General features: G+C 41.9%; 1 pseudogene; it reads right to left on the bottom strand.

Annotated features, from left to right (window-relative positions):
* Positions 1-235: 235 nt before the first annotated feature.
* LOC136382906 (protein LDOC1-like) lies at positions 236-2189 on the bottom strand (annotated as a pseudogene).
* Positions 2190-19644: the final 17455 nt, after the last annotated feature.

Raw genomic sequence — 19644 nt, 5'->3', positions numbered from 1 at the left:
TGTTCAGTGCCTGGATTTCTCTGACTTAAAGGCAGGCACTATTTGAGACTCGTGTGTTTTCAGAACAGAAATGAAGTATGTGCAAAGCTGGTTATTGGGGGAGCGAAGTCCAAATTTGGCTGTCGGGAACGGTAACCATGGAAGTTGTTCCCAGACCTGAGCGATGCAAATCCGTGTCCCGGGGGCTGTGGCCACCTCAGGCACCTTCCTAGGTTACCCTGATTTTCAAACTCGGTCGGCAACTGTCAGGCTTCAGAGCTGGCAGCTGGCAGAGGCGTGATCCGGGCCGGCCAGTTCCATTTCTAACAGGTGCCCAAGCCGGTGGCTGGCTTTCCGGGCAGAGAGCAACGGGAGCGGCTGGCGGTGGCAAGAACAGGCGGCCAGGCCAGCAGCCGGGAACTGGAGAGTTCCTCCTGAACCAAAGCCAAGAGCAGGGCCGGGGAGAGCAGGCTGTGGGGAGAGCGGCGGCTCGCGGCCTCCCTCCCCACACGAGGGTCCAGGCCCGGTGGTTTCCTACCCGTTCCCGCCGAGGGCCCCCGGCAGCGCGTCCACGGAGCCCTCGTAGGGAGCTAGGACGGGGCTCTCCCCTTCCACGGAGGGGACTACCCAGTGCTCTGCGGCCCCGAGAGGCGGCTGATTAAAGACGCCACCTGGAGGTTGTCACTGGAGAACCTGGCCTCGTGCAATCTCAGGTAAGAGGCTGCGTGGGTCCAAAACTCGGGAAGGCGGGCGGAGTCGCCTTGAAACGTTTCGGGAAAAGCCAGGGGGCAAGCAGGGCGGACCGGGGCTAGCAGGGCGGGCCAGGGGGCAAGCAGGCTGGCCAGGGGGCAAGCAGGGCGGACCGGGGCTAGCAGGGCGGGCCAGGGGGCAAGCAGGCTGGCCAGGGGGCAAGCAGGGCGGACCGGGGCTAGCAGGGCGGACCGGGGCTAGCAGGGCGGGCCAGGGGGCAAGCAGGGCGGACCGGGGCAAGCAGGGCGGGCCGGGGCTAGCAGGGCGGGCCAGGGGGCTAGCAGGGCGGGCCGGGGCTAGCAGGGCGGGCCGGGGCTAGCAGGGCGGGCCAGGGGGCAAGCAGGGTGGCCTTCTCGCAAAGCGGCCGTCGCACCTGGTCCGTGACCTCGTTGTTCTCCCTGCGGAGGGCATGGTTCTGGGTCAGGAGGTCCTGCATCACGACCACCAGCGCATCCGTTACTGCCCGCGACGCGCCGGCTCCCCTCCGGGCTCCGGCTCCCCTCTGGGCTCCGTCCCCGCAGAGGCGGCGACGGAAGTGCGTGTCGGGACCGGGGCGGGGGGCGGGTCTCGCAGACCAGGCTGGGCCTCGGTCTGGGTGCCGCCGAGCAGGTCGCTGGAACAGCCCGCAGGCTGGGAAGGGGCAGAGAGAGGAGGAGACTCCGTCTAGGCGCGGGCCACTCGGCAGGACCGAGCGCCGCGACCCGCCGGGAGCCGACCGCGTGGCAGAGTGCACTCACTTCCGGCGGGCGGCCCTCCGCGGGGCGGACCAGCAGGTGCTTAAAGGGGAAGCAGCTGGCTTTGCAGCTGGGCTTCCTTACGGTTCACCTCCCAGCTCCTCCCTGAGGTGCCTTGTAGTCCAGCTGTTTGTGTTCCGTGTTCTTGACTCTTCCCTCGTTACGTCCGAGGCCTCACAGCTGCGGGGAGGGAGCTCGAATGAAGCCCTCCGTGCCTCCAGAATTGACTGTCCCGTGGCCTTCCAACCTGGCGGGATGCTAGAGAGTGTATAAACTTTCCTGGGCTACAGAGCCAGTGGACAGCGGCAGAATGCTTCAGGGGTGCCAGGTCTTCGAGGATGAACTTAACTTTCAGGTGGTGGGCTGTATCTGTAGGGAGGAAAGGACTGTGTCTGTACTACCCTTTATGTTTATATTAGTGAAAGGAACAGATGTCCTCTGGTTCACTTCAGCCCCCATTTACAGGCAATGCCTGAAAGCACTGCTTCAGTCCTTTAGTAAGGTTCTGCTCCGACCTCCTTCCTGCCTGCCCAGCCTTTTTTCTTTTTTTTTCATCAGTGTGATAACCTAAAGATGACTTCAATTTTGTGTGTATGTGTGCGTGTGTGTATGCAACCAGCAATTTATTTTTGGTAATTTAAAAAATTTGAGTTTATTGGGGTAACATTGGTTCACAAAACCATACATGTTTCGTGTGTGACTCAAAATATCACCTGCACACTGCATCCTGCACCCATTGCCCCGAGCAAAGTGTCTTCCTGTCCCCCTTTTCTCTCCTGTCCCACCTCCACCTACCCCAGCTCCCTTTTCCTCTGGCTATCACCACACTGTTGTCTCTGTCTATGTGAGATACACACACACACACACACACACACACACACACACACACACACACATTTTTGTTTTGATTTGTTTTTCCCTTGGCCCCTTCACCTTCTTTCTTCCAGCCTCCAGCCCCCTCCACTCTGACAGCTGTCAGCTTCTTTTATGTATCCATGCTTCTGTTTCTCTTTTGTTCCTCAGTTTGTTTTATTCATTAGATTTCACATATAAGTGAGATCATACTGTCTTTTTCAGACTGGCTTATATCACTTAGCTTAATAATCTCCAGGTCCATCCATACTGTCACAAAAGGTAAGATTTCCTTCTATTCTACAGTTAAGTAGCATTCCATGGTTGTAAATGCACCACAGTTTTTGTCCACTCATCTACTGATGGACACTTGGGCTATTTCCATATCTTGGCTATTGTAAATAACTGCAATGAACATAGGGTTGCATATTTTCTTTTGCATTAGTGTTTTGGGTTTCTTTGGATATATTCCCTGAAGTGGGATTGCTGAGTCAAAAGGCAGTGCTATTTTTAATTTTTTGAAAGAACTCCATATTATTTTCCACAGTAGCTGCACCAGTCTGCATTCCCACCAACAGTACATGAGTTTTCTCTGTTCTCCACATCCTTGTCAACAGTTGTTTGTTGATTTATTGATGATAGCCATTCTGACAAGTGTGAGGTGATATCTCACTGTGGTTTTAATTTTCATTTCTCTGGTGATATTGGCCACTTGTATGTCCTTTTTAGACAAGTGTCTAATCAGGCACTTTGTCCATTCTTTTTTTTAAATTTTATTTAGAAAATTAACTTTAACAGGGTGACATTGATCAATAAGAATACACAAGTTTCAGGTAATCATTTCTATAGCATTTGAACTGTTGATTATGTTGTATAACCATCACCCAAGACAAATCATTTTCTGTCACCTTATATTTGTCCCTCTTTACACTCTTTCACCCCCCCCCCTCACCACACCTCCTTCCCCCTGGTAACCACTTTACTTTTATCTATAAGTCTCAGTTTTATATCCCACTTATATATGAAATTATACAGTTCTTAGCTTTTTCTGATTTACTTATTTCACTCAGTATAATGTTCTCAAGGTCCATCCATGTTGTCATAAATGTCACTATGTCATCATTTCTTTTAGCTGAGTAGTATTCCTTTGTATATATGCACCACATCTTCTTTATCCAATCCTCTATTGAGGGATATTTTGTTTGTTTCCATGTCTTGGCCACTGTGAATAGTGCTGTGATGAACAAGGGCTGCATGTGTCTTTATGTACCAATGTTTTTGAGTTTTGGGGGTATATACCCAGTAGAGGGATTGCAGGTCATATGGTAATTCTATTCTTAATTTTATGAGGAACCACCATACTTTCTTCCATAATGGTTGTACTAATTTGCATTCCCACATGCAGTGAATGAGGGTTCCTTTTTCTTCACAGCCTCTCCTATACTTGTTATTACCTGTCTTGTTGATAATAGCTAATCTCACAGGTGTGAGGTGGTATCTCATTGTAGTTTTGATTTGCATTTCTTGAATAGTTAATGAGGATGACTGTGTTTTAATATATTGTTGGCCATTTGTATGTCTTCTGGGGAGAAGTGTCTGTTTAGGTTCTCTCCCCATTTTTAAATTGGATTGCTTGCTTGTTTGTTGCTGAGCTTTGTGAGTTCTTTGTATATTTTGGATATTAAGCTCTTATCAGAGCTGTTGTTTGCAAATATCATCTCCCACTTAGTTGGCTATTTCTTTTCTTTTTTTTTCATTTTTCTGACGCTGGAAACAGGGAGAGACAGTCAGACAGACTCCCGCATGCGCCCGACCGGGATCCGCCCGACCGGGATCCGCCCGACCGGGATCCACTTGGCACGTCCACCAGGGGGCGACGCTCTGCCCACCAGGGGGCGATGATCTGCCCATCCTGGGCGTCGCCATGTTGCGACCAGAGCCACTCTAGTGCCTGAGGCAGAGGCCACAGAGCCATCCCCAGCGCCCGGGCCATCTTTGTTCCAATGGAGCCTTGGCTTCGGGAGGGGAAGAGAGAGACAGAGAGGAAAACGCGGCGGAGGGGTGGAGAAGCAAATGGGCGCTTCTCCTGTGTGCCCTGGACGTGAATCGAACCCGGGTCCTCCGCACGCTAGGCCGACACTCTACCGCTGAGCCAACCGGCCAGGGCGCTATTTCTTCTGTTGTCAGTTTCTTTTACTCTGCAGAAGCTTTTCATTTATTTATTTATTTATTTCTGAAGTGAGAAACAGGGAGGTAGACGGATTCCCACATGTACCCAACCGGGATCCAGCCGGCATGCCCACTAGGGGGCGATGCTCTGCTCATCTGGTGCATTGCTCTGTTCCAACTGGAGCCACTCTAGCACCTGAGACGGAGGCCATGGATTCATCCTCAGTACCCAGGCCAACTTTGCTTCAATGGAGCCCTGGCTGCGGGAGGGGGACGAGAGAAAGAAGAAGGAGAGGGAGAAGGGTGGAGAAGCAGATGGGCACTTCTCCTGTGTGCCCTGGTGGGTAATTGAACCCAGGACTTCCACATGCTGGTCTGATGCTCTACCGCTGAGCCAACCAGCCAGGGCTGCAGAAGCTTTTTAGTTTGACATAGTCCCATTTATTTATTTTTGCCTTTGCTTCCCTTGCCTTTGGGGTCAAATTCATAAATTGTTCTCTATGGCCAAGATCCATGAGTTTAGTACCTATGCTTTCTTCTATGTAATTTATTGTTTCAGATCTTATATTTAGGGCTTTGATCCATTTTGAATTAATTTTTGTGCATGGGGACACACTGTAGTCAAGTTTCATTCTTTTGCATGTGGCTTTCCAATTTTCTTATCACTATTAATTGAAGAGACTTTCTTTTCTTCATTGTGTGTTTTTGGCTCCTTTGTCAAAAATGGTTTGTCCATATATGTGTGGTTTTATTTCTGGACTCTCAAATCTGATCTGTCGGTCGGTATGTCTCTTTTTCTGCCAGTGCCATGCAGTTTTGATTATCGTGGATCTACAGTACAATTTGAAGTCAGGTAGTGTGATATCACTGGCTTCATTCTTTTTCCTCAGATTGCTTTGGCTATTTGGGATTTTTTATGGTTCCATACCAACCTGGTAATTTTTGTTCTGTTTCTTTAAATAGTGACCTTGGGATTTGGATGGGTATTGCATTATATTTGTATATTGCTTTGGGTAATATGGCCATATTAACTATGTTGATTCTTCCAATCCATGAACATGGAATATTTTTCCATTTCATTGTGTCTCTTCCAATTTCTTTCAATAATGTTTTGTAGTTTTTAGTGTATTAGCCCTTCACATCCTTTATTAAATTTATTCCTAAGTACTTTATTTATTTTTTTGTTGTTGCAATTATAAAAGAAATTGTTCTGTTGAGTTCATTTTCTGAAGTTTCATCATTGGCATATAGAAAATCAATAGATTTTTGCATATTGATTTTGTATCCTGTGGCTGTACTATATTGGTTTATTGTTTCAAATAGTTTTTTGCTGGAATTTTTAGGGTTTTCTATATACAGGATCATGTCATCTGCAAAAAGTGATACCTTTACTTCTTTCTTGATATGGATGCCTCTTATTTCTTCTTTTGCCTGATCTCTCTGTCTAAAACTTCCAGCACTACATTGAATAAGAATAGGGAGAATGAGCAGCCTTCTCTTGTTCTAGATTTTAGAGGAAAGGCCTTTATTTTTTCACCATTTAGTATGATAGTAGCTGATGGTTTGTCATATATGGCCTTTATTATGTTGAGGTAATTTCCTTTTATTCTGATTTTATTGAGTGTTTTAAACATAAATGGATGTCATATCTTATCAAATGCCTTTTCTGTATCTATTAATAGGATCATATGATTTAAAAAAAAATATTTCCTTTTTTTTTGTATTTTTCCAAAGTGAGAAGTGAGGGGTGGCAAACAGACAGACTCCCGCATGCACTGGACTGGGATCCACCCTGCCCATCCTGGGTGTTGCTCCACTGCAACTAGAGCCATTCTAGTGCCTGAGGTGGAGGCCATGGAGCCATCCTCAGTGCCTGGGGCCAACTTTGCTCCCATGGAGCTTTGGCTGCAGGAGGGTAAGAGAGAAACAGAGAGAAAGGAGAGGGGGAGGGGTGGAGAAGCAGATGGGCGCTTTTCCTGTGTGCCCAGGTGGGGAATTGAACCTGGGACTTCCACACGCTAGGCCCATGCTCTACCGCTGAGCCAACTGGCCAGAGCGATAGGATCATATGATTTTTGTTCTTTGTTTTGTTGATGTGGTGTACTATATTGATCAATTTCCATGTGTTGAACCACCCTTGTGCTCCTGGAATGAATCTCACTTGATCATGATGTATATATTAATTTTTTAATGTGTTGTTGTATTAGATTTGCTGGCATTTTGTTTAGGATTTTGTGTCTGTATGCATGAGAGATACTGGTTTGTAATGTTATTTTTTTGTGCTGTCTTTGTCAGGTTTTGGTATGAGGGTTATGTTGGCCTCATAAAATGTGTTAGGGAGTATTGCTTCTATTTTTTAGAAGACTTTGAGAATATAGGTACCAAATCTTTGAATATTTGGTAGAATTCTGTAGTGTAGCCATCTGGTCCTGGACTTTTGTTTTTTGGGAGGTTTTTGATAGTTATTTCTATTTCCTCCTTGCTTATAGATCTGTTTAGGTTTTCTACTTCTTCATGATTCAGGCTAGGAAGATTGTATAGTTACAGGAATTTGGTGGCATATAATCTTTCATAATCTACTATGATTCTTTGTATATCTATGATGTCTGTGGTAATTTCTCCTGTTTCATTTTGGATTTTGTCTATATGAGTCCTTCATCTTTTGTCCTTAGTGAGTCTAGCCAGTGGTTTGTTGATTTTATTGATCTTTTGCAAGAACTGGCTCTTTTTTGTATTAATTTTTTCTATAGTGTTTCTGTTCTCTATTTTATTTAGTTCTGCTCTAATTTTACTATTTCCTTTCTTCTACTGACTTTGGGTTGCCTTTGTTCTTTTTCTAGTTCTTAAGGTGTGATATTAGGTTGTTTACTTGGGATCTCTCTTGTTTCTTGATATAAGCCTATAATGATATAAAATTCCCTTTTATTACTGCTTTTGCTGCACCCCAGAAATTTTGATATGTCATGTTTTCATTTTCATTTGTTTGTATATATCTTTTGATCTGTTTTTATTTCTTCTTGACCCAGTCATTTTTTTATAAGTAGTTGTTTAATTTCTACATTTTTGTGAGTTTCTTTACTTCCTTTTTAGAGTTGAATTCTAATTTCAGAACCTTATCATCCAAAACTATTCTTGGTATAATTTCAATCTTCCTGAATTTGTTGATGTTATTTTTTGCCGGGGTCCAGCCCCGGGGGGAATCCAGGGGTCCCACAGGAAGAGACAGCGTCGGCACGAATCAAGTGAGAGAGCCGAATTCTTTTCTTTCTCTTTATTCTCTCGTTAGCATTTACTGCCAGGCATCTCTGCCAAATGCTGGTCTAGCTTTCTTTTTATGCACACACACACACTAAGTTACAATCACATGGCATTTTTTTTCACTATGGTTACATATTTCCAGATAACAGTTAATTCATATCTATAAGCTACAAATCAGGTGGTAAGTTATTCAAAGTACAGTTATACAATAACTTGAATAGCAATAACAATATTGGTACAAACTTCTAAAAGATTAGTACTAATTAATAACTCTACCTTACTGTTGTTGTGAGTCAAGGGCGCAGAGAGGAAGATTAGCAGACGAAATCATCAAGGACTAGCAAAGGACTACCACTTGCTCAGGCAAATGGCCCTGAGTTCATGCGGTGTTCTAATTTTTCTCACAAGACTTCAAAAGGCTTGCTTATTAAGAAACTGGCATAGCATCAAGAGTAACTTTTGCTTAAAGATACATAGATTGCACCTGCAAGATAGCTTAGTAGCAACATAATATCAGAAGGCATTAATTGCTATTGCTGCTATGGATCCCACCACATTCCTCTCCTTATTCTTGGAAAATACAAAAATCTCATGAGAATGTTTTACTGAGAAAAAGCCCAGCAACTGCCTTCAGTCACAAAACAAGTCTCTTATCAAAACATTCTTTACTTGCCGGCTGTGCTCCTATCCAAGGCCACGCAACGGGCCACTCTGCTACACCTTACCTAAGATTCTATTGTCTAGTCAAATTTTATTTATTTACTATATTCATACACTAGTTAAGTTCTAACTTTATTCTTTCTAACATGATTAATAAGAAGAAATTCTCCTACAAACTTAACCCTTTACGAAGGATATCATAGCCAGCCTCTTATGTTTATGAGCCCAGTTCAAGGGGCTTACAGGCTTTTCTGTGGAACTTACACCTTCTGTCTCATTTCCAAAGAAATTACTACGAATCTACAGGGAAAGCACGGTACTATTATCCCTGTGCCATAAATAATAGCACACACCCAGAAAAGGGGGGATATAAGGCCAGATTAATTCAAAAAGGTCAAAGGGGGAAGTATTGTTGTGCCTTTCCTTTGCGGTGACTTTGTCAACCCGCAGCCATTGGTCTTCACTGTGGTGACTTTGTCACCCCACAGCCATTGGTCTTCTCTGCTGTGACTTTGTCAATCAGCAGTTTTTGATCTTCTTCTGCTGTGACCTTGTCAGCCAGCAGTTGTGGGTCTTCTCCTGCTGTGACCTTGTCAGCCAGCAGTCGTTGATTGGCTCCTGACAATTTTTGTGTCCCAACATATGGTCTATCCTTGAGAATGTTCCATACACACTGGAGAAGAATGTATAATCTGAAATTTGGGATTAAATGTCCTGTAAATATCTATTATGTCCATTTGGTCCAGTGTGTTGCTTAAGGCTGATAGTGTATTTCTTTATTGATTTTCTGTTTGGATGATCTATCTAAAGCCATGTGTTGAAATCTCAAAGTATGATTATGTTTTTGTCTACTTCTATTTTTAGATCAGCTAGTAGATGTTGTATATATTTTGGTGCTCCCTGGTTTGGTGCATATATATTACAAAGTGTATGTCTTCTTGATACAATGTCCTCTTTATCATTATGAAATGTCTATTTTTTTCTCTGGTTACATTTGCTGTCTTGAAATGAGCATTGTCAGATATGAGTATGGCTATACCTGCTTTTCTTTGGATATTGCTTCCTTGGAGAGTTGTTTTCCAACCTTTCACTTTTAATCTCCATTTGTCCTTGCACCTTACATGTGTCTATTGAAATCAGCATATGCTTGGGTTTTGCTTTTTGATTCAATCTGCTACTCTGTGCCTCTTTATTGGTGAGTTCAGTCCATTTACATTTAGGGTAATTATTGACACTTGAGGATTTCCTATAGCCACTTTTTTTTTTATTATTGGTATTTTTCCAAAGTTAGAACTGGGAGGCAGTCAGACAGACTACTGCATGTGCCTGACCAGGATCCACCTGGCATGTTCACCAAGGGGTGATGCTCTGCCCATCTGGGGTATTGCTTCGCTGTGGCTGGAGCCATTCTAGTGCCTGAGGCAGAGGCTATGGAGCCCTCCTCAACGCCCAGGCCAACTTTGCTCCAATGGAGCCTTGGCTGTGGGAGGGAAGAGAGAGACAGAGAGGAAAGAGAGGGGGAAGGGTGGAGAAGCAGAGGGGCGCTTCTCTTGTGTGTCCTGATTGGGGATCAAACCCGGGACTTCTACATACCAGGCCAATGCTCTACTGCTGAGCCAACTGGCCAGGACCTTCCTTGTATTTTTTATTTGTTTTGTTTTTTGTGTCTGTTCGAATAACCCCCTTGCGTATTTCCTGCAGTGGAGGTTTTCTGGTGATAAATTCCCTCAGCTTCTCTATGTAAAGGGTTTTTATTTCTCCTTCGTATTTGAAGGGTAACTTTGATGGATATAGTATTTTTCGCTGGTAGTTCCTCTCTTTTAGTATTTTGAATGTTTGGGTTCACTTTCTTCTGGCTTGTAGGTGTTTCTGCGGAGATAACCTAATGGGCTTTCCTTTGTAAGTTATATTCTTCTTTTCATAGCTGCCTTTAGGATTCTTTCTTTGTCATTGATTTTTGACTATTTTATTAAAATGTGTCTTGGAGTACATTCGATTGGGTTGTGGTAACTCAATGTTTTGTTTGCTTCTTGGACTTGAGGCTCTAACTCTTTCTAAATTCTTGGGAAAATCTCATCAATTATTTGTTTAAATAGGCTCTCCATTCCCTTCTCCTCTTTTCTTCTTCTGATATACTCATTATTCTTATGTTGCTCTTTCTGTTGCAGTCAGACAATTCTTGTAGAGTTCTCTCAGTATTTTAAATTCATGAATCTCTCTCCTCTTCTCTCTGTAGCATCTCTAGTTGCCTGTCTTTGATGTCATTGATTCTTTCCTCTATCTGGCCTGTTCTATTAGCTAAACTTGCTAACTCAGTTTTCAATTCATGTATTGAGTTCTTCATCTCTGTTTTTAAAGTTTCAATCTCCTTGGTGAGGCATTCATTTTGTTCATTAATTTGTTTTATAATCTCAAGTTGCCCATTGGTGTCTTCTTGCATCTTGTTGAGTATTTTCAGAACTTCAGTTTGGGATTCTATATCATTTAGCTCCAAGGTTTTCATGTGATTGAGATTTTTTTTTTTTTTTTGGTGATTTTTCACTTTCTTTCTGAACTACATCTCTGTCTTGTGTAGCCATGGAATTCAATTTCTTCTTTCTTGATGGCATTTTAGGGTGTTGTTGTTAAGAGCCTTAACCAAAAACCCCTAAAAAATGAAAAATTAAAAAAATATAATAAAAATTTAAAAATTATGAGAAGAAAAACCACAGAAAAAAAGATGAAAATAAAAATATCAAAAACAAAATACCTGTCTGACCTGTGGTGGTGCAGTGAATAAAAGCATCAACCTGAATGCTGGCATCACTGGGTTTAGAATCCTGGGTTGCCTGGTCAAGGCACATATGGCAGTTGATGCTTCCTGCTCCTCCCCGCTTCTCTCTCTCTCTCTTTCTCTTTTTTCTCTAAAATGAATAAATAAAACCTAAAAAAAGTCTTAAAAAGACACCCACAAAAAATAAAATAAAAAATATAAAAATGAAAGGAAATGAAATTCAAAAGAGAAAAAGTGAAACAAAAGAATAAGAAGGAAATAAAAGGAAAAATAACTTTTGGTTTTGAGAGGTTTCTTTTAATAGGTGTCTCTGTATTACAAGTTCTTTTTTTTTTTTTTAAGATTTTATTTATTCATTTTAAAGAGGAGACAGAGAAAAAGAGAAGGGGTGAAGAGCAGGAAGCGTGAACTCCCATATGTGCCTTGACCAGGCAAGCCCAGGGTTTTGAACCAGTGACCTCAGCATTCCAGGTCGATGCTTTATCCACTGCGCCACCACAGGTCAGGCTGTATTACAAGTTTTAGCTCTATGAAGTTCCTGGGCTGTCCTCTGCTGTGATGTTTTGTTGCAATAATGTAGGTGGGACCACAGATGCGTTGGTGGGTGGGGTGTGTTGTGAGGGCTTTATAGCTTTTGCTTTACAGCTTCAACTTTCTGGCTTTCTGGCTCTAGAAATGGTGATATCAGGCATCTGGCCACTCCATCCCATGTCTCAACAGAGCCTGGGGTCAGATGCCAAGCATTTCTTTTCTTCAGGGGAGAGAATGGCTCTGGAGAGTTGGCTGTGGGGTTTGTCTCTGCCACTCTCCATACTGTGAGGTGAGGGAGGTAAGATCTGGGAGGCTGGGGGGTTGCACTTCAGTTTTCTCTGTCTTTGCTGAGTGCGCACTGTAGGCAGACTATAGGAACACTGGCTGTGACCCCTGCACTCTGGCTGCTTTGGTTTATCTCACCCTCTGACCCTTTATTTCACCACTCCTTCCAGCAAAAGGAAATCCAGTCACTCTGTGTTTCCTTCTCCTTACCTCTTAGACAAAATCCAAACAGCCTGAACTGTTCTCTTCCCCATAGTCCAGCAGAGAAAAAGAAACCAGTCACACTTCTGGTTTGTCTCCTTCCCAGAGTTGACTGTGAATGCATTTTCTCTTCCACCCCCCTTTTAAACCCATCTCACTTTTAGTCCATTCAGTGCATGGATCTTTCAGGCACACCTGCGAGCCCAGCTGGGGTTCCTTTGCTGCATTTTAATTGTTCAATTTGTTGAAATTTCAAGGGGAGAGATCAGGAGTATCTCTCATGCCACCATTACTCTGACATTTTTGTCCATTTCTTAATTGGGTTGTGTTTTTGCTGTTGAGTCATACAAGTTCTTTGTATATTTTGGAAATTAACCCCTTATTTGATTTATCATTGGCAAATATGTTCTTCCATTCAGTGAATTCCTTTTTTATTTTGTTGATGGTTTCTTTGCCATGCAAAAGCTTTTCAGTTTGATGGAGTCCCATTTTTTTATTTTGTTTCCTTTGCCTGAGGAGATATATCATCAAAAATATTGCTACAAGAATGTCTGAAATTTTACTTCTTAAGTTTTCTTCTAGGATTTTTATAGTTTTGTGCATTACATTTAAGTCTTTAATCCATTATGAGCTTATTATTGTGTATGATGTAATTTCATGGTCTAGTTTCATTAAAAATTTTTTTTGCATATACCTAATTTTCCCAACACCATTTATTGAAGAGATTGTCTTTACCCCATTGTATGTTCTTGCCTGACTTTGTCTAATATTAGTTGACTATAAAGGCATGGCTTTACTTCTAGGCTCTCTGTTTTATTCCACTGCTCTACATACTTGTTCTTGTGCCAATGTTATGCTGTTTTGATTACTATGGCTTTATACTATAATTTGATATCAGAGAGTATGATACCTCCAACTGTTCTTTTTTCTCAAGATTGCTGATGCTATTCAGGGTCTTTTGCTGGTATAACCAGCAATTTGCTAAGCAATCACCTGCTGTATGTTGCTTTGCTGAGTAGGCAAAATCTAGCAAGAACCATTGTCAGGCTCTGGGACTCCAGGTCTTTGTGCCACCATCTCCAAAGTTGAAGTACTCAAATATTGACCCTGTGGTCCCTCTCATGCAAGAATCATCTGCAGTGAATCTGTGATTAGCACATTTCAGGAAGGGATATCGCTATGTAGCCCAGAGGCTAAGAAATTCAAATAACATATCTTGATGAGTAGTAATCTTTACTTTAAAGAATATAACTTTTGGCTTTTTGGACATGAAAACTAACACCTTATGCCAGAAGCATTCATTTCTCATTAACTGGGATATGGTAGTTTTTGACTATGGCTTTTAATTTATTTGCTTTTATTTGGTATTTTAATGTTGGAGACTACTCTGTATTGATAAAATAATCTTTCCTTGTGAAACTGTGGGTCACAAATTGTATTAAACACTTTCAAAGGCAAAACACAAAACTTTGATATCAATTATTAAAAATATATGTACCCCAAGAAAGAAAAAAACAACTTTATGTCATATAACAAAAAGTGGTTGTGTTTGGCCTGGCTGTGGTTACTGGCTTGATCATGAGGTCGCAGGCTTGACCCTGAGGTTGCCTGCTCAATTCTGTGGTTGCCAGTTTGATCCCCGGTCAGGGCACATATGAGAAGCAATCAATGCATGCACAGCTAAAGTAGAGCAACAAGTTGATGCTTCTCTCTGTCTCTCTTCCTCTTTCTTTCTCTCCCTCTCTCTCTTTCAAAAAAAGTAGTTATGTTTGAGCAGTAAAAATTTATATGTTCTTATTGTAGAAAAAATTTTGAAGTGACTTGATTTTATTAAGCAAAGTAATAAAATTTATTACAATGATAGAAAAAATTAAGGAAATATAAAACAAAAGCTTTCAATTCTTAGTGTATTAGTTATCTAAAGGGAATTTCAAAAACCAGAAAGGATGAATGAAAAGCTTAATTGAAACTACATTTCAGATCTCAGGCTTAATCTGAAGAACATGTAGTGTTTGTCTATTCTTTTTTAGCTAGCAATTAAATTTTTTTTTTTTTTTTTTTTTACTAAGGGAAAAAATAAGATGTCATTATATTCAATTCATCTGAAAAAGGGAAGCCATTTACTCAGTCAGTATAATTTATGGAATTCCTTTCTAGCTACAGATAGTATTAAAATGTCATTTAAAGTTTCAGAGCCAAAGTGAACTTTTTGTCTTCAAGATGCAATATAAAAGTTATGAACCCAAATACAAGAGTGGGAAATCATGCTCAAAACACTTAGGATGTGCCTGCTATTAACTTATTATAGCCATATATATTCTTTTGCACATATTTCATATTACAAAATATATTCTTTATAAATTGATAGACATAAAATAGAGGCTCAATAAATATATAATATATACATTTAAGTTACAAAGCTTAATAGTAAAATAAACACTTCTGAATCTATGACCCAGATTAAGACCTAGACCAGGGGTCCCCAAACTACGGCCCCCTGAAGCCATTTATCCAGCCCCCGCCGCACTTCCGGAAGAGGCACCTCTTTCATTGGTGGTCAGTGAGAGGAGTACATTGACCATCTCATTAGCCAAAAGCAGACCCATAGTTCTCATTGAAATACTGGTCAGTTTGTTGATTTAAATTTATTTGTTCTTTATTATAAATATTGTATTTGTTCCCGTTTTGTTTTTTTTTACTTTAAAATAAGATATGTGCAATGTGCATAGGGATTTGTTCATAGTTTTTTTTATAGTTCGGGCATCCAGTGGTCTACGGGACAGTGAACTGACCCCCTGTGTAAAAAGTTTGGAGACCCCTGACCTAGACTGTTAAATTTACTGTGTGGTATTCCCTTATCCCATCTTCCTTAACTAGTATCTGAAATTTTTGTTAATCATTTTCTGACTTCTTAAAAACATATAGTTTTATATCTGTTTTTACCTATATATCTATTTGCTTAGCATTGCTTATTTGAGTTTTACAAAAATAGTATCATACTCTTTAGATTTCTGTAGCTTGTTTTGCTAATTAAATGTTGTGTTTCTAAACTTTCTTTAAGTTGTGTCATTTATGCAGCATTGTTTTATTTCTTTTCAATGATAATAGGCCACTGTGTCAATATACCATAGTCGTGCCCATTTTCCTGATAATGGACATTTAGATTGTCTTTAGATGTTTGACATTGCAAATGATTATGTGTTTATTTTTACACATGTCTCTTGGTTCACATGTTAAGAATTACATTAGGGCTTATATTTAGGAGTGGAATATATGGCATGTGAATGCCAAACTTTACAAGATAATGCTACATTGTTTTCTAAAATGGTGGTATCAATATATGCTTCCACCAACACTTGATATTGTCAGACTTTTTAAATTTGCTCATCTAGTAGGAATAATATTATATCTAATTGGTTCTTTTAATTTACATTTTCTTAATCACTAATATATTTGAGCATGTTTTCATATGTTTTTTTTGTTTTGTTTTTTGTTTTAGTGAGAAAGAGAGAGAGAGAGAGAGAGGAATAGACAGACAGGAAGGGAGAGAGATGAGAAGCATCAATTCTTCGTTGCAGCACCTTAGTTGTTCATTGATTGCTTTCTCATATATGCCTTGACTGGGGTGTTAACAGCAGAGCGAGTGACTCCTTGCTCAAGCCAGTGACCTTGGGCTTCAAGCCAGTGATCTTTGGGCTCAAGCCAGCAACCATGGGGTGAAGTCTATGATCCCACGCACAAGCTGGCGACCCTGCACTCAAGCTGGTGAGCCTGCACTCAAGCCAGATGAGTCCATGCTCAAGCGGCGAGCTTGGGGTTTCAAACCTGGGTCGTCTGTGTTTCAGGCCAACACTCTATCCACTGTGCCACCGCCTGTTCAGGTTCCATATATATTTTTATTATTTAGGTTTCTTATTCTATACCATGCTTGTTCATATATTTTACCCATTTTTTTGAGGGGGGTCATTTATAAAAAATTGCTTTGTAAAAGTTATTTACATACCATGGACATGAACTTTTTGTTGTTTATATGAATTGAATAAGAGGGTGGGGCAAAAGTAGGTTTATAGTTACAGTACACTAAACACAGAGATTACTCTTGTATTATTATTTGAATAACTATAAACCTACTTTTCCCCTACTCTGTTTGTTACTCAAGGTTGCAGTTTGCCTTCTTAGTTTTTTGTGTCTTTTTTTTTTTTTACACTCATGATACAAAAGTATATTTAATAATAAGCACCACACAGGTACAGAAAGCACATAGCTCATTCTTTAAAATCAGAACAGCTAAGTGAAATCAGTACAGATTTTTATTATACTTAAAAAAAAATCTAAGGTACACATTGGGTATTGAACTATGGTTTTCTTTCTAGAGATGTGACATCCATGTCTTCTGGTTAGTAGGTTATATCAAACCTTGTGCTAAGCTGATGCACTAAATCAAAGCAGATAGATGAGCAGTAAAGCTGTTTGCTACCTCCTGTTTCTGCTGAGCTAGACCAGTAGGGCACTGTCTTGGTAGGAAGATTTTGACCGGAAGAAGGAACCGCAGACCCTCTACCCCAACTGAAAACCTAACAAATTGGCCCTGGCCGGTTGGCTCAGTGGTAGAGCGTCGGCCTGGCGTGCAGAAGTCCCGGGTTTGATTCCCGGCCAGGGCACACAGGAAAAGCGCCCATCTGCTTCTCCACCCCTCCCCCTCTCCTTCCTCTCTGTCTCTCTCTTCCCCTCCTGCAGCCGAGGCTCCATTGGAGCAAGGATGGCCCGGGCGCTGGGGATGGCTCCTTGGCCTCTGTCCCTGGCACTAGAGTGGCTCTGGTCGCAACAGAGCGACACCCCAGAGAGGCAGAGCATCGCCCCCTGGTGGGCGTGCCGGGTGGATCCCAGTTGGGCGCATGCGGGAGTCTGTCTGACTGTCTCTCCCCGTTTCTAGCTTCGGAAGGGTACAGAAAAAAAAAAAAAAAAAAAAAGAAAACCTAACAAATTGATCTATATAGAAAGTGTTTAAGCAAACTTGTACAAACACTTAACATGCTAAAGAAAAGGAGAAAAGGACACGCTTAGTCCACTTCCAGCATAAGCAGTCACTGGTGCCCAGTAAAATGAGAGCGCCAACAGAGGAAGCATTTTCACTTTCATAGCACTAACAGCTAAAAAGCACACAGCATATAATACTTTGATCTTGAAGTAGGTAATCATGGAAGTCCCAAGATTAAATCTACTAGGTTAGCCTGAATATTCATCTATAGAAATATTTTAAAAAATGCTTAAAAGAGAGTTGCAGAAACGGTGATACTACATCAGGAACGGCAGAAACACATAGTGATACAGGGACTGCAAATGTAAGACTGGGAATTGACTTTAACATGCAGCTTTTAGATAAAGGACACTGCTCTCAGTTGATTCCTATAGCCAAGACTTGCCGTGAGAATAGGAGCTACACAGAAAGTTTTTTAGCAAGGGAAGAGGGAGAGAGAGTCAGCCAGCCAGCCAGCCAGGTACAGACAGAAAAGGAGAGATGAGAAGCATCAGCTGATAGTTGCAGCACCTTAATTGCTCATTGATTGCTTTCTCATACATGCCTTGACTGGAAGGCTCCAGCTGAGCCAGTGACCTCTTCTTCAAGCCAGTGACCTTTGGACTGAAGCCGGCCAACTTGGGCTTCAAACCAGTGACCTTTGGACTGAAGCCAGCGACCATAGGGTCATGTTTATGGTTCCATGCTCAAGCTGGCGACCTAAGGGTTTTGAAGCTGGGTCCTCAGTATCCTAGGTAAATGCTCTATCCACTGCACCACCACCTGGTCAGGCAGGCCCTTTTTTTCTAACTTTTAAAGGTTTACCTTTTCAATTTAAAACTTTACTCCATCTGGAATTGTATTTTGTGAGATAGATATTTGTTGGTCAAATAAGTTTGTAAATTGATATATATGTTTGCTCGCTTATAGTTTGCATTGTGTGTGGGGGACAGGCTGTAAGCAGGCCAGGTCATTATAGCCTGAGGCTTAGTTTAAGACTAAGCTTTCCCTACACCCTTGACTGTTGCATGATGTGGGTGGTGCACTCTTATGAGGAATCCCATTATGCCTCAGTTAAGTGACTTTGTATCAGAGACTTCCTTGTTTGTATATTGAATTAAAAAGTTTTGATTTCTATACTATAAAGTGGGGCAGACTGGGAGCTTGCTCTCTCTCGGTTCCTGCTATCGCCATTGCAGGGGCCTCCCTGATCCCTTGCCCTTCATGGGTGTTGGGCAGATAAAATATATTATGCTAACTTTGTTAAAGATGGCACTGCCCATGTGGAAGCCTGTCTCCCAGGTAATGATATTAGTTGCCCTTATGTTTGGAATGGCCATAATTATGAATATATTAATGTGTGTTGGGGGTAGGCTGTGGGCAGGCAGGATCCTTGTAGCCTGGGGCTTGGTTTTATGACTAAGCCTTTCCCAATCTTTTTGTTGTGGGGTGGTGCAATCCCATCATGCCTCAGATAACTGACTTTGTATTAGAGACTTCCCTGTTTTGTATATTGGATTAAAGGTTTTGATTTCTGCACTATAAAGTGGGGCACACCAGGAGCTTGCTCTCTCGGTTCCTGAGATTAGCGTTAGAGAGGAGAGCAGAGAAAGGCCACATGGAGGAGGCCAGGAGAAGCAGCCAAGATGGTGGAGTGCTAAGGGAGAAGCCAGTTTGTGTAGAGTTTGTGCACAGAGAAGGAGATGGGGAACAGAGGTGAATAAGGCTGGTGAGCTAGAAACCTTTGATTCTAGGAAACTTGGATAAGTCAGTGGCTTTGAGAGCCCTGAATGGAAAGAAGTGTTTCCCACTGTGTGTATTACTTGCCCGCTGGGTGCAAGCTAGGATTAAAGATGATGGCCCACCAGTTCTTGGCTTCGTTGTTTCATTACCGTCTGTCCGAATCTAGTGTGAATCTGCATGGGCCAGGCGGCTGTGATGTTGGCCATGGCTACTGGCCCTACACCATCTTTCTAATAGATCAAGTTTTTATATATGTTTTTGATCCTGGGCTTTCTCTTCTATTTCATTTATTTTTATGACTGAACTTGCACAAATACCAAACTGACTTACATTATAGAATTTCATAATAAGTGTTTATATTGGGTAGGATAAGTCCTATTCAGTCTCTTTCTCTTTTTTTAAATTTCCCATTGATGAGAGAGAAGGAAAGAGAAGCACCAACTCGTTATTCACTTAGTTGTTTCATTTATCAGTGCACTCATTGATTGCTTCTCATATGTGCCCTTAGTGGGGTCAAACCCATGTCCTATGTCATACCAGGTCGAGGCTTTATCCACTGAACCACCCAGCAAATGCTGGTTGGTCCTGTTCTGTCTTATCGGTTTCCTTCAGGAATGTCGTGACTTTCTTGGGTCTCTGCCCTTCTGAATACATCCTAGGATCAGCCTGTTGAGCTCTGCCAGTCTGCCTTA

The sequence above is a fragment of the Saccopteryx leptura genome, chromosome 11, assembly GCF_036850995.1.
Source record: "Saccopteryx leptura isolate mSacLep1 chromosome 11, mSacLep1_pri_phased_curated, whole genome shotgun sequence".
Taxonomy (NCBI): Eukaryota; Metazoa; Chordata; class Mammalia; order Chiroptera; family Emballonuridae; genus Saccopteryx; species Saccopteryx leptura.
Note: the sequence above shows the minus strand (reverse complement) of the source record. Positions and strands in the feature narration are given on the sequence as shown.